The following is a 12,292-nucleotide window of genomic DNA, read 5'->3' as shown; positions in this document are numbered from 1 at the left end:
CTTTTTTTTGATGAACAAAATTCAAAACCAAATACATATCGTTGATCATAACAAAGCAACGATGCTTAGATAGCATCTATATATGATACAAAGTGGAGTTCAGCCCACCTCTTGAATGTCAAATAGCAATTAGGTTTTCTTGCAAAGGAAAAATATATTTCTATAACGTGCTGCACAAATAAATACATTTTTAAGATTCAAAGAAAATATATAACATGATGTAAAAATATTTGACTATATTATTAGCTTTCCACAACGAACTCCTAGGTTTGTTGTGTGTTGACCTTCAACAAAATTGGCAAAATGGAAAGCCAATGAGATTTTGGTTTGACATTTCAATTGACCCTTTGAATTTTGTTGTGATAATGGGGTTGTAGATGAATTGAGAGTGACTATCTCAGCATGCATTATGCCTCAACTTGCATACCTTTTTGAATATAAATATCGCATTCAAACTAAATCATTTTTTTTAGTTTCTATCCAATGATTTATTTATTTTTTTTATAAAATTTACAGGTTCGTATTTAGGCGTACTTTATATATATGCTGTGCACATTAATAAAATGAATGAATATAGAAAATGAGATAATGCAAAAGGAAATGTGTTGCACTCCGATTTAGAATGTATTTATGAAATTTGAATAATCATTAAACCGTCAGCTCTACAAATTAAACCACCTCAAGAGAACAACTAATTAATTATGCAACTTGATTATAATACTAAAGCACTAATTGATACTTTGGTTAAAGACCATTTGAGAAAATTATTTATTAATTAATTTAATGATGTGAATTATATCTTTGTCAAAGAAGAAAATGCTTAAGGAAAACTTTGTTTTGGCAATTTCTATACACGTTTGGTCACTTACATCACATGGTGTCGTTGACGTGGTAGACCTGCTTAATTAATTAGTTCATGAACATAAACTTCTTTTTATTTAATTAAGTAATGATAATTCTTCATGTCACATTTTTTTTCAAATTATTTAAATCTTAATGGTCGGGCAACTTGGTTTAAGCTGCAAAGATAGCAAAATAAGTAAAAATAAGACCCGCAACTTTAAATGATTAAGTAAACTAATGCAAACTTTCTAGAACTCTTAACACCACATGCTAAGTAGTTTAATATTGGTGACATATATATTAATTAAAATAGTGCAATAGTTAATTTTAAATTATCCAAAATGCAACTATGAATCAGCTAACATTTTTGTGTATATGAACTTTTTGTCTACAGTTTGTCTCATTTGCGAAGAACGCCGATTTTCGGTTGTTGAGTTCATACTTCGGATTTTTAGCTTTTCGGCAACTTTTCCACCATTTATTTTCTTGCCAATTATTTCTTTAATCTAAGTATAGGAACTTTTTCAACATAAGTGGGACAAGCTTTAACAAGCAGCAAGCACATAAATTTCTCTATCATTATTTTTTCTTTTTTGTTACGAGAAAAACTGCATTTTCTTTGATAAAAAATGTGGAATACATATCTTTCATGTTTCTAATCTTTTCAGACATTCACTTTGTTGGAAAAAGATTTTCGAACGGGAGAAAAAATTTATATCAGGCCGTCCATTTTTCCACATTTTCACTCAATTTCATATAATATTAGGTGTCATATTACTTTTTCATATTATATATTTTCATGATCTTTCAATTTTAACATCAAAATTTATACTACAATTTAATTAATCTATCTATTATTTCTATTAAAATAAAGCTTATATTAAAGAAAAAAGAAACCTAAACTAACCCTTGGAAGCACAATGAAACACTAACAAAGGGGCCGAGCCTCATCAAAACCTCGGAGAGAAAAACCCGTGTGGGAAAAATCTCCTCAAGGAAAAAGAATACTCGTCCAGGAGATAATAAAACGAAAATGGGTGGGAGAGCGGGAGGAGCCGTCTCAAGAACTCCGGCAGTCCACTTTTACATTCTCCATTTCATGATAATATTAGGTGTCATATATAATATTTTTCCATATTGTATATTTTTGTGATATTTCAATTTTAACATCAAAATTTGTACTTCAATTTAATTCATCTATCTATATTTCTCCTTTTCTCTCTTCCTTTTCTCTCACTCCGCTCTCTCTCTATTTCTATCTTTTCTCTCACACCTTATAGTAAAATCTTGATAAATCTTGCTTGTGTACAATAATCCATTTCCATAGTTTTTATTGCTAGCTTTTAGGTTTTTTATTTCTTTTTTGATAAATTACATGAATAAATAAAAAAAATTAAAGATTAAGTGATGGAGGATTCAAATTCATGACTTTAGATTTTGGACATTAACTTTTTACCGCTAAGTCAACACACGCATGGGTAGTTTTCATTTTAGTTTCTATGTCATGTATTTGCATATGTTTTTTAATTTCGATTAACCAAAAACAAAATATTGCTATTTTACCTACCGATATACGGTCTGAATGTACACAAAAATTGAACCCATTAATTTTCTTTGAGGCACCAAAAGTTTGACTTATGTGGGCTCCCTATCATCAACTCTATCATGTGCTTAAAATCTTCGCATAATATATATACGTGTATTGTATATTTGATGATTTCGTCATTGTATACTTTATTAAATGTCTAATATTTTATTAGTTGTTATGCATCTTGTATATATATAGGGAGTGGATTTTGTAAATCCACCCTCTTATAATGATATATAGATCTTAAATATGGACTATATAACTTGTGCACGTGCCGCATTAGGAAAGTGACACGTGACAAATGTCTTTTAAGGGCTTCCATAGTAAAATATACACATGGATAAAATAAGAATAAAAGATTTAGAACTAAAAAAAATAAAAATATTTTTTTAAAATTTTAATTTTAATTTCTTTTTTTTAAAACCGAAAATTAAACTTTTTCCTGCGGCCGTCGTCAAAACTATGCATATAATTGAATACAAATATGCATAAAGGTAAACACAAATATGCATGACGCTAGATAGAAATATGCATGATCAGAAAGTATGAGCATGTGTCCCATATTAAAAAGTATGATCCGTCAAATGATCAGCGGCGAGAGCTACATGACAGTGTCACAGAGTACTATGCATATAGTTGAACACGAATATGCATAATGAAAAACACAAATATGCATAGTATCATTCGACTATATGCATAACTATGACAGCAACGAGCATCAGCGAAATGCACCAGAGAGTTTGCATAGTGATATTTTTCCATGCATATTTTTATCCAACGTTATGCATATTTGGGTCTATGTTTATGCATATTTGTGTTCATTTATATGCATAATTTTGACGGTCGCGGGAAAAAAAGGAATTTTTGGTAAAATAAAAGAATTTTTAAAAAATAATATTTTTTTTCCTAATTTTCGAAAATTACTCCCCCGTCCCATTATTTATGGCATGTATTCCTTTTTGAGCTGTCCCAAGTAACATAGCCTGTTTCCTTTTTGGGCCATAATTAGGGCTTAATTAAAATTCTTAATCAATACACTTTTACTCTCTCTCTCATCCTACCCACTGCCTCTCTCTCTCTCTCTCTCTCTTCTCATTCTCCACACCCATTGGTCTCTCTTTCTCCTCATCTCTCTGACATTTCCCTCTCGTCGCCACGCCATCCACCGCCGTCCGAACCCTAGTAGTGGCACCGCCGTCCATCGGCTTGCCAGATTTCTCCACCGCCAGATCTGTCCACCGCCGTCCACAGCCAGATCTGTCCGCTGCCGACCTCCATCGCCCCTGCACTATCCCCGCCGCCGCCTAATCTATTACGCCGTCGCCTCCTCCACCCACGCCGCTGGAGATGTTGCCTCTCCTCACAGACGACAGCATCACCAAGGAGATGGCTCACGAGGTGGACCTTCATCTCCAACTGCGAGGATAAAAGACCTTCGTTACTGGCATCCGGAGCAGTCTCTGAGATCTCAAGCGTCATTATTTTAGAGGAGGATCTTAGATCGAATTATTCTTGATTTTTTTTGCTTTTGTGGATTTGGGAATTTTGGGGATTTTGGTTTATGGATATGTGGATTCGAGAGGGGGTGCTGGATTTTGGGAAGTCAGCAGCGCCGGAGACGAAGGAAAGTCGGCGGCTTCGGCGATGCTTCACTGTCTGTGTTGAATTTAGCGTGGGGAGATGGAAATGATTATTTAATTAATAGTAATTTAAGTTTAATTTTTTTTTTTTGATCGGTAAAATTAATATTTTATTTAGATAAAAAGCAAGGCACCAGGGATGCCAATCAAAACAAGAAGGAAAGATTGAAACCCATTGAGCACCACATGGTGAAAGGGATTCTGAACTCCAAAACTTTATAAACCTCATTCCAACTCCAAAGTCTACCCTTGATTTGTAAAACAAGTCTCTCAATATCCCAAATTTTTCCTTGAAAACGACTCTCGTTTCTTTTTTCCCATAGCGTCCAAACCGTTCCCACCCATAACGCATTTAGCAATCTTCTTCCTTTCTTCTTTTTGGCAGCAGAGATGAAGGAAGTGTAGTGATGAAGAGTACCTCTAGGATTTGCCGTTTTGATGTGTAACCATTGGAAGATTTGGTCCCACACCGCTGCAGCTTTCGGGCAATGAAGAAAAAGATGTTCCGTCGTCTCCTCTCCAGCAAAGCAAGAGTTGCATCCTCTCTCTTCCCAGCTAATTTGAGTTTGTCGTCTTCTTAAGTTGTCACAGGTAGCCAAACGATTTCTAAGACATCTCCACGCTGTCACCTTGGCTTTGTGCGATGTTGGAGCCTCCCAAACCATTGCCATCTCAGCCGGTTGAGTTTGTTGCGCCTCTCTGGAAGCCGCCACCAAATCATAAGTTTAATTAAAACAACACAACACTAAATATGTAGTTTTCCTTAATTCTACACTCCTTAATCTCCGTGCCGAAAAGGCACGTGCCATGAATAACGGGACGGAGGGAGTATTAGTTTATCCCTCCGTGTTTTTTGCCTTGAAAGATCTTGGGAGACATCTACCACGTGTGACACTCTCAGTGAGCCACGTAGCCACATTGTATGGTCCAGATTTTGATCTATATACTATGAGAGGAATGGATATTATATGATCTCATCCCTGTGTGTGTGGGGAGGGAGGGGTGTGTATTTGTAGATTTTTTAATTTTAATACTTTCCTTATAAGAAAATAGGTCGCAAGCTATGAATTTTTTTTTTTTTTGATCAGTAAAATTAAATTTTTATTGAGATGAAAAGCAAGGCACAAGAGATGCCAATCAAAACAAGAATGAAAGATTGAAACCCTTTGAGCACCACATGGTGAAAGGGATTCTCAACTCCAAAACTTTATAAACCTCATTCCAACTCCAAAGTCTACCCTTGATCTGTAAAACAAGTCTCTCAATATCCCAAATCTTTCCTTGAAAACGACTCTCGTTTCTTTTTTCCCAAAGCGTCCAAACCGTTCCCACCCATAACGCATTTAGCAATCTTCTTCCTTTCTTCTTTTTGGCAGCAGAGATGAAGGAAGAGTAGTGATGAAGAGTACCTCTAGGATTTGCCGTTTTGATGTGTAACCATTGGAAGATTTGGTCCCACACGGCCGCAGTTTTCGGGCAATGAAGAAACAGATGTTCCGTCGACTCCTCTCCAGCGACGCAGGCGTTGCATCCTCTCTCTTCCCAGCAAATTTGAATTTGTCGTCTTCTCAAGTTGTCACAGGTAGCCAAACGATTTCTAAGACATCTCCACGCCGTCACCTTGGCTTTGTGTGATGTTGGAGCCTCCCAAACCATAGCCATCTCAGCCGGTTGAGTTTGTTGCGCCTCTCTGGAAGCCGCCACCAAATCATAAGCCGACTTTGTTGAGAATTTACCGTCCGTAGTTGCCCTCCAAATCCATCCATCAGTTAAACCTGTAGAAGGGACAAAAGCAGCAACAAGTCTCAAAAGTTCCTCCACCTGTCCAGTCTCCCTTTCCCTCAAATCCCTCCTCCAATTCACCGACCACACCCACTCTTCTCCTTCCCAAAACCCACTCTCTCCGACGAGGCCTTTCTTATTCGAACACAAGTTATACAATCTCGGGAAAGAGAACTTAAGAGGTTTATTAATAGCCCACAAGCTATGAATTAGTATGTACAATCTCGCAAGCTATGAATTATTAATAGAACACAAGTTATACAATCTCGCAAGCTATGAATTAGTATGTACTATCTCATACCATGTCGACTAAAATTAGTAATTAATTACTTGCTAATAAGTGTCAAACGACTTAAGATCTCATATAGTTCATCTTGTTTGTAAACTAATGTGTTCAAATATATTATAATAATATAAAATATGAGATATAATATTATAAATTCAATATAGTTATATATTCACAAATTGGAGCAATTTCATGCGTGGATTAGCAAACGCCGTCAAAATGCTAGAAAACTTCCCCGCCAAACATGTACTATGTAATAAGTATTAAAAAGAAAAAGGGAAGTTCTCTTTAAACTCAACCAAATAAATTATGTATATGTATTTATTTATTTTGGCCTTTTGAAAAACTATGCTTCGGATAAAGTTGAGCCACCAATAAAAGTCGTGTCGGTGTCCAAAGACCAAAGAGACTCTCACCGCTATAAATGTGGAGCCCACATGGAATGTTCAATTTGATCAACTTACAGTAATTTTATAATTATTCATTTGGTTATTATCATCATTAGTTGTTAAGTCACCTAGTATAATTTGTAAAGGAGACCATGTATTAATAAATCAAACAAAATACTAATATAATAATATTACATTCTTTAACTTTTATAGAATTGTGTTATATATTGCTCCCTCTGTCCACGAATTTGTGTCTTAGGGGAAGAGGACACGAGTTTTAAGAAAAAATATACTCCATCTATTTCATCATAAGTGGCTCAAAACTTTTCGGCACGAGAATTAAGGAGAAAGTGTAAATGTGTTAAAAGTGGTAGGGTCCATACTTTTTTTAAGGGTTAAACTTTGCCATTTGTGGAAATATGCTATTTATAGTGGGACGGCCCAAAATGAAATACATGTCACTTTTAATGGGACGGAGGGAGTACTTGTTTATTTGTCGAGTGGAGAAAGGGGGCACGACTTTTAAGAAAAATTGATTTATTTATTAAGAAAATAGTTGCTAAAAATAAGTAGGACACAAATTGATGAACGAACTAAAATAACAAATTAGGACCCAAATTGATGGGCAGAGGAAGCACGTGTGAAAAATATTTTTCTCTAATCTATTATCTACTTGTTAAATGCGTAGGATATGATAAGCGTATCATGATATATATGCATTATTTTATGTAAGTAATTAACCAGTAGAGAATAAAATACACAATTAGAGATGAAGAATTAGAAGTGTTTATTTCCACAGGCCACAGTCATTGATTTGAAATAATTCATTTAAATTGTTTTATAAATAAAGTTTGCAAATCTTAATGAGACGTCGATTCAAAGCGTGACTTGAAAAACATCAATCCAAAATATGTAGCACTGAATCTGGATACTTTGCATCTAATCTTAATGTTGAATTCTAGTCCATCAACATCAAAAATTTGTTTGATTTAATTCTCATCAAAATTTGCCAAGCTGTATGATGTAAATTAGGTAAATCTTCATATAAAAATTGCATGTGTCACGTGTTTATTGATTTAGGTTTAGTAAATTCGATGCTGAAATCTTGACCTTAGCATATTCCGTTTGCCTTGGAAGATCCAAATTTTTCATGAGGAGAATATTGGATTAGATTTATTGACTATATATAAGATCAATACACTTCCTTCATCTCTGCTGCCACTTCCTTCATCTCTGCTGCCAAAAAAGAAGAAAGGAAGAAGATTGCTAAATGCGTTATGGGTGGGAACGGTTTGGACGCTTTGGGAAAAAAGAAACGAGAGTCGTTTTCAAGGAAAGATTTGGGATATTGAGAGACTTGTTTTACAGATCAAGGGTAGACTTTGGAGTTGGAATGAGGTTTATAAAGTTTTGGAGTTGAGAATCCCTTTCACCATGTGGTGCTCAAAGGGTTTCAATCTTTCATTCTTGTTTTGATTGGCATCTCTTGTGCCTTGCTTTTCATCTCAATAAAAATTTAATTTTACTGATCAAAAAAAAAAAGATCAATAATTTGTTGTAGCCTACATGTGCATGTACAATTTAAATAACATGCATGCCTTCTTGCAAGCCTATCGAGTCACCCTACCACAGTTTAGGTTTTTTATTAATGAATTAAATCGAGATAAATATTCAAACTTCAATCCCTAAATAGTTCAATTGAGCTGATCGAGTTCCTATATTGTATCAAGGTCGATTAAGTTTAGTTAAATTTGAAATAGTTTAATGAAACCAAATCTAACAAGGACATCTCTGCGTGCTGTAAATGTAATGAAACAATCAAATTAAATAGTGTTATTGTTGTTGGCAACGACTATGATTATGACATAGAACATCTACATTTACTACATCATATCCTTTTCAATATTATCACTAGCAACAAATGACAGCATCTCATTATTAAATATGTGTTTGCATTCCAAATGTCACAAAATTAGTGTCTGGACAATGTAAATCAACTTAATAGTCCCGATTTAGTGGATTATCATATAGATTTTCATATCTACTGCATAGATCTTCCTTGTTGACTTAGAATTTTACAGAAACTAAACTAAGTCGAATAAGTGTTAAAACGTCTACACAATAATATATTTCATGGCTTCTCTCAATGACAAGACACTCATGTCGAAACTAGATCTAATGTTTTATTTATAGCCAATCATAATTACTATCAACATGTATGTGATTTTAAAACCATCTTACCACATTTCTTATTATTTGGTATCCTTTAGAGAACAACTAGTGTAAAACAAGAACACGTGCTACCGCCTCGTAGTTAATTTATTACTTTTACTTATTTCTTTGTACTAGTATTCAAGTGATTAATTTGAGTCAGTTTCTTAATTACCAAAAAACTACAAAATAAAGTAACAAAACTAAAACATGTGGTCAAGGGATTGGAGTAAATCGGGCTCAAATTACGTTATTTGTCAATAACTCTTTAATGTGGTCTGCGAACTTTTTAGATGAGGGCAATTATGTTAAATCATAGTATAAATAATTAAATACAATCACCTAAATAATTATCATAACATGCATGTCGATAATAAAACTTTTGTCTAAATTAAAATCTCCTGCTTTGGAAAGTCTTTTGAAGCATGCACCGAGGAGATCCAGAATTATCGATAGAAGCCAAAAAAAAAATTGTACAGTTCGTACAATTCATTTTTGTGTCCAAGTAAAATCTTAATGGACTTAGGATTAGAACCCAATCACTTACTATAATAAATAGTTGTTGTCTTGAAAGCACAAAAAGAGCTGCTTCAATGCGTTTTTCTTAAAAAAATTATTCTATCTTTTACAAAAATAGTAATTAACTTTCATTATTAATAGTTCATAATCTCACTTTAATTAGAGGATTGAATTCAAACTCTTAACACTGAAATTTAACTTATTAAGAAAGGGAAAGGAGAACAAAAAATAACATAAATTTTATAAACTAATATAACAAACCATTAAAAATGTTGAACAATTAGCAAGGATAATTATGATTATTAAAAAATGTATTATATTCTCTCTCTCTCTCTCTCTCTCTCTCTCTCTCTCTCTCTCTCTCTCTCACACACACACACATTGAATTTTTCGTGTTTTTCAACCGGCATGTGACCCGACCCGCACCCAGCCCACCCCGACCCGTCTCTCCCATAAACTAAGTCTCACCTTTTGCCAAAAAAATTAAAGAAAAGAAAAACCTATCAAGCCATTGATAGCACAAGGACTCTAACTAAATGTCGAGTCTCATTAAAGCCTTTTTGGAAAAAAATCCAGTCAAAAACATCAGAAAAGGAAAAAGAGTACCCAGAAAACTGTAACAGCCCGACTTTAGGAAAAATAAAAATATAATAAAGAAAAGGGCTTACTAGAATAAAGAAATTTATGATATAATAATGAGTTTGCATTACAAAAAATTTCAAGGATTCGATATGGTTTTGTTTCACAGCTCCTATACATAACATTAAACAAATGCAGCGGAATAAGTTAAGTGAGTCTAAGCTCATCATAGCTAGACAAATTGTTAATTAGAAATATTGGATAGAACAACTGAAAAGTAGATAGCAGATTGAACAAGAAATACTCCCCAGCTCAGCACCATGCACACCAATCGCCTACCCTGAAAACATTTGAAAAGAATTTGGGCTAAGTACTAATGTACTCAGTGGGTATGAGTTTTCAAAATATTTTATGAAATAAATAGAGCAGTTTATCAAATATCACAATCATAACTCAGAAGGTTTTAAAACAGAATTTCATTTCTAAGCATGACAAAACATTTTCCATGTTGAGGGCCCCATGTAACGTTCGATTGTTACTCGCTGCTGATGATCCCGGGCCTTTAACCACCGTCGGATAGCTTACCGTCGCTTAAGTGAACCCGGGACGCTACCCAGACAGAACTCATCATCATTTGTGCTTTGGAACGTGTCCAAGAGCACCCTTATAACGTCTGCTTAGCTTTGTTAGTGCACGATGGCGATCAATCCACCGAGCCACTAACCTTGTGTACACAATCCTCATCTAACGTGTTAGGCCAAATGAGAATCTTGATCGATGCTTATGCGAGCATTAAACAATACAGAACGCACATAAAAATATTTATATTGGATAAACAGACATTTTCATGAAATATCAGATCTTATATAACTCAAGATAGATTTTAGCAAAATAAAGCCCACCTCGAAAGTGGAGATTCAACACCTGGCTTGCTTAAAGTTTCACTACCTTTGGTTACTCGAACCTACAAGAAATATATTCTTAAATAGGTTCGAGGTTCCATTCTAATTTCTAAAGAATAAGGAATTTCTAACTATTGATACACTTCGCTCGGACTAAAGGAATAAATATAGATAATTTGTTGAAGATAATACTTCCCAAAATAATTAATAACTTAGTGAAAATAATTAATAATGAATTTAAAACTTATAAAATAATTAGTAATTTAATTAAAATGTGAATTTTAATAGATGGAGGATTAATAAAGCTAGTTAAATCCCAGTAAAAATAGTGGAGCCCAAGAAATATAATTCAATAGGCTTGTCAATTAAACTGAGCCTAGATAGTCTAAATAAATAGAGGAGAGGATCGATGGACGAGCAACACTCCATTCGATCCCTCACAAAGAATAAAACTCCAAGTGTTCGACAAAAAGTCAACAACGGGGACCAAAAACTCATCGACCATATCTAAATCAAATCAAACCGAGCCTATGAGGTGAACGGAGCACCCATCACAATCCATTTTCTCACAACAAGACCGAGATGCGACCACCAAAGATGAAGACGCCAGTAAATAACACAATAACATCTTATAATCAAAGAGAACCAAAACCTCACGAAGAGAATTAGCCACGTGCACCCCAAGCTCTGAACATCGGGAACGATGAGCAAAAATGTGAAGCACTAAAAATAGCAAATCCACAAGACAAGAGCTAAAAATGAGGATGCTAGAGCCATCCAAGAAAACCATCTTCATTATAACACTCTCTAATTGTATGCAAAAGGACCCGAATAGAAAAGGCCGCCAATTGTTTGCTAAAAAAACGCAGCGGAGAGAGGCCGATGAGAGGGAGTAGCCAACCATGTGAACAAAGGAGGGGGTGTAAATATCGTTATGAACGAGTTAAATAACATCATGTATGGTGTGAGGCTAAGCAATCTGCCACCCGATTTCCCTCACGAAAGATGTGAGAAATGCGGATAGTTGGATTAGCATGAAGCTTATTAATTTTCTGCCATCGACTCTTGAAACGCCAAGAAGCCACATACATGGAGTCAAATTCCACCTATATACACAGCCAACACATATCCAACGATCTTTCTAAGGCAATAATGAGGGTGAACCCACTACCCGCAGAGTTATGAAAACAACCCAAGACCTCATTAGAGCATTTCTACATACCCCACCGCCATGCATGAGACCCGGAACGCCTCTAATAGAGCCATCAATATTAAATTTGACCCAGAGAAATAGAGGAAGGTGCCAGATAACATTAATAAATGAAAGCGGACGACATAGAGAACCTTTGATATCCAGTTTCCTAAAAATCAACAAATCCGAAACCGAATTACTCATGCTTCCAATGTTGAAATTAGCGGCCTCTTTGAGGGAAATTTTAACAAAAGCCAATAGAGTCTGATGTCAAGGGACATTATTATCAAAGAGAATATTATTTAAAAGGTTCTTAATACCCCATATCAGTGTAACAATTCCAACTTTCCATAAATTCATA

This window comes from Salvia miltiorrhiza, chromosome 5 (assembly GCF_028751815.1).
Source record: "Salvia miltiorrhiza cultivar Shanhuang (shh) chromosome 5, IMPLAD_Smil_shh, whole genome shotgun sequence".
Lineage (NCBI taxonomy): Eukaryota > Viridiplantae > Streptophyta > Magnoliopsida > Lamiales > Lamiaceae > Salvia > Salvia miltiorrhiza.
Note: the sequence above shows the minus strand (reverse complement) of the source record.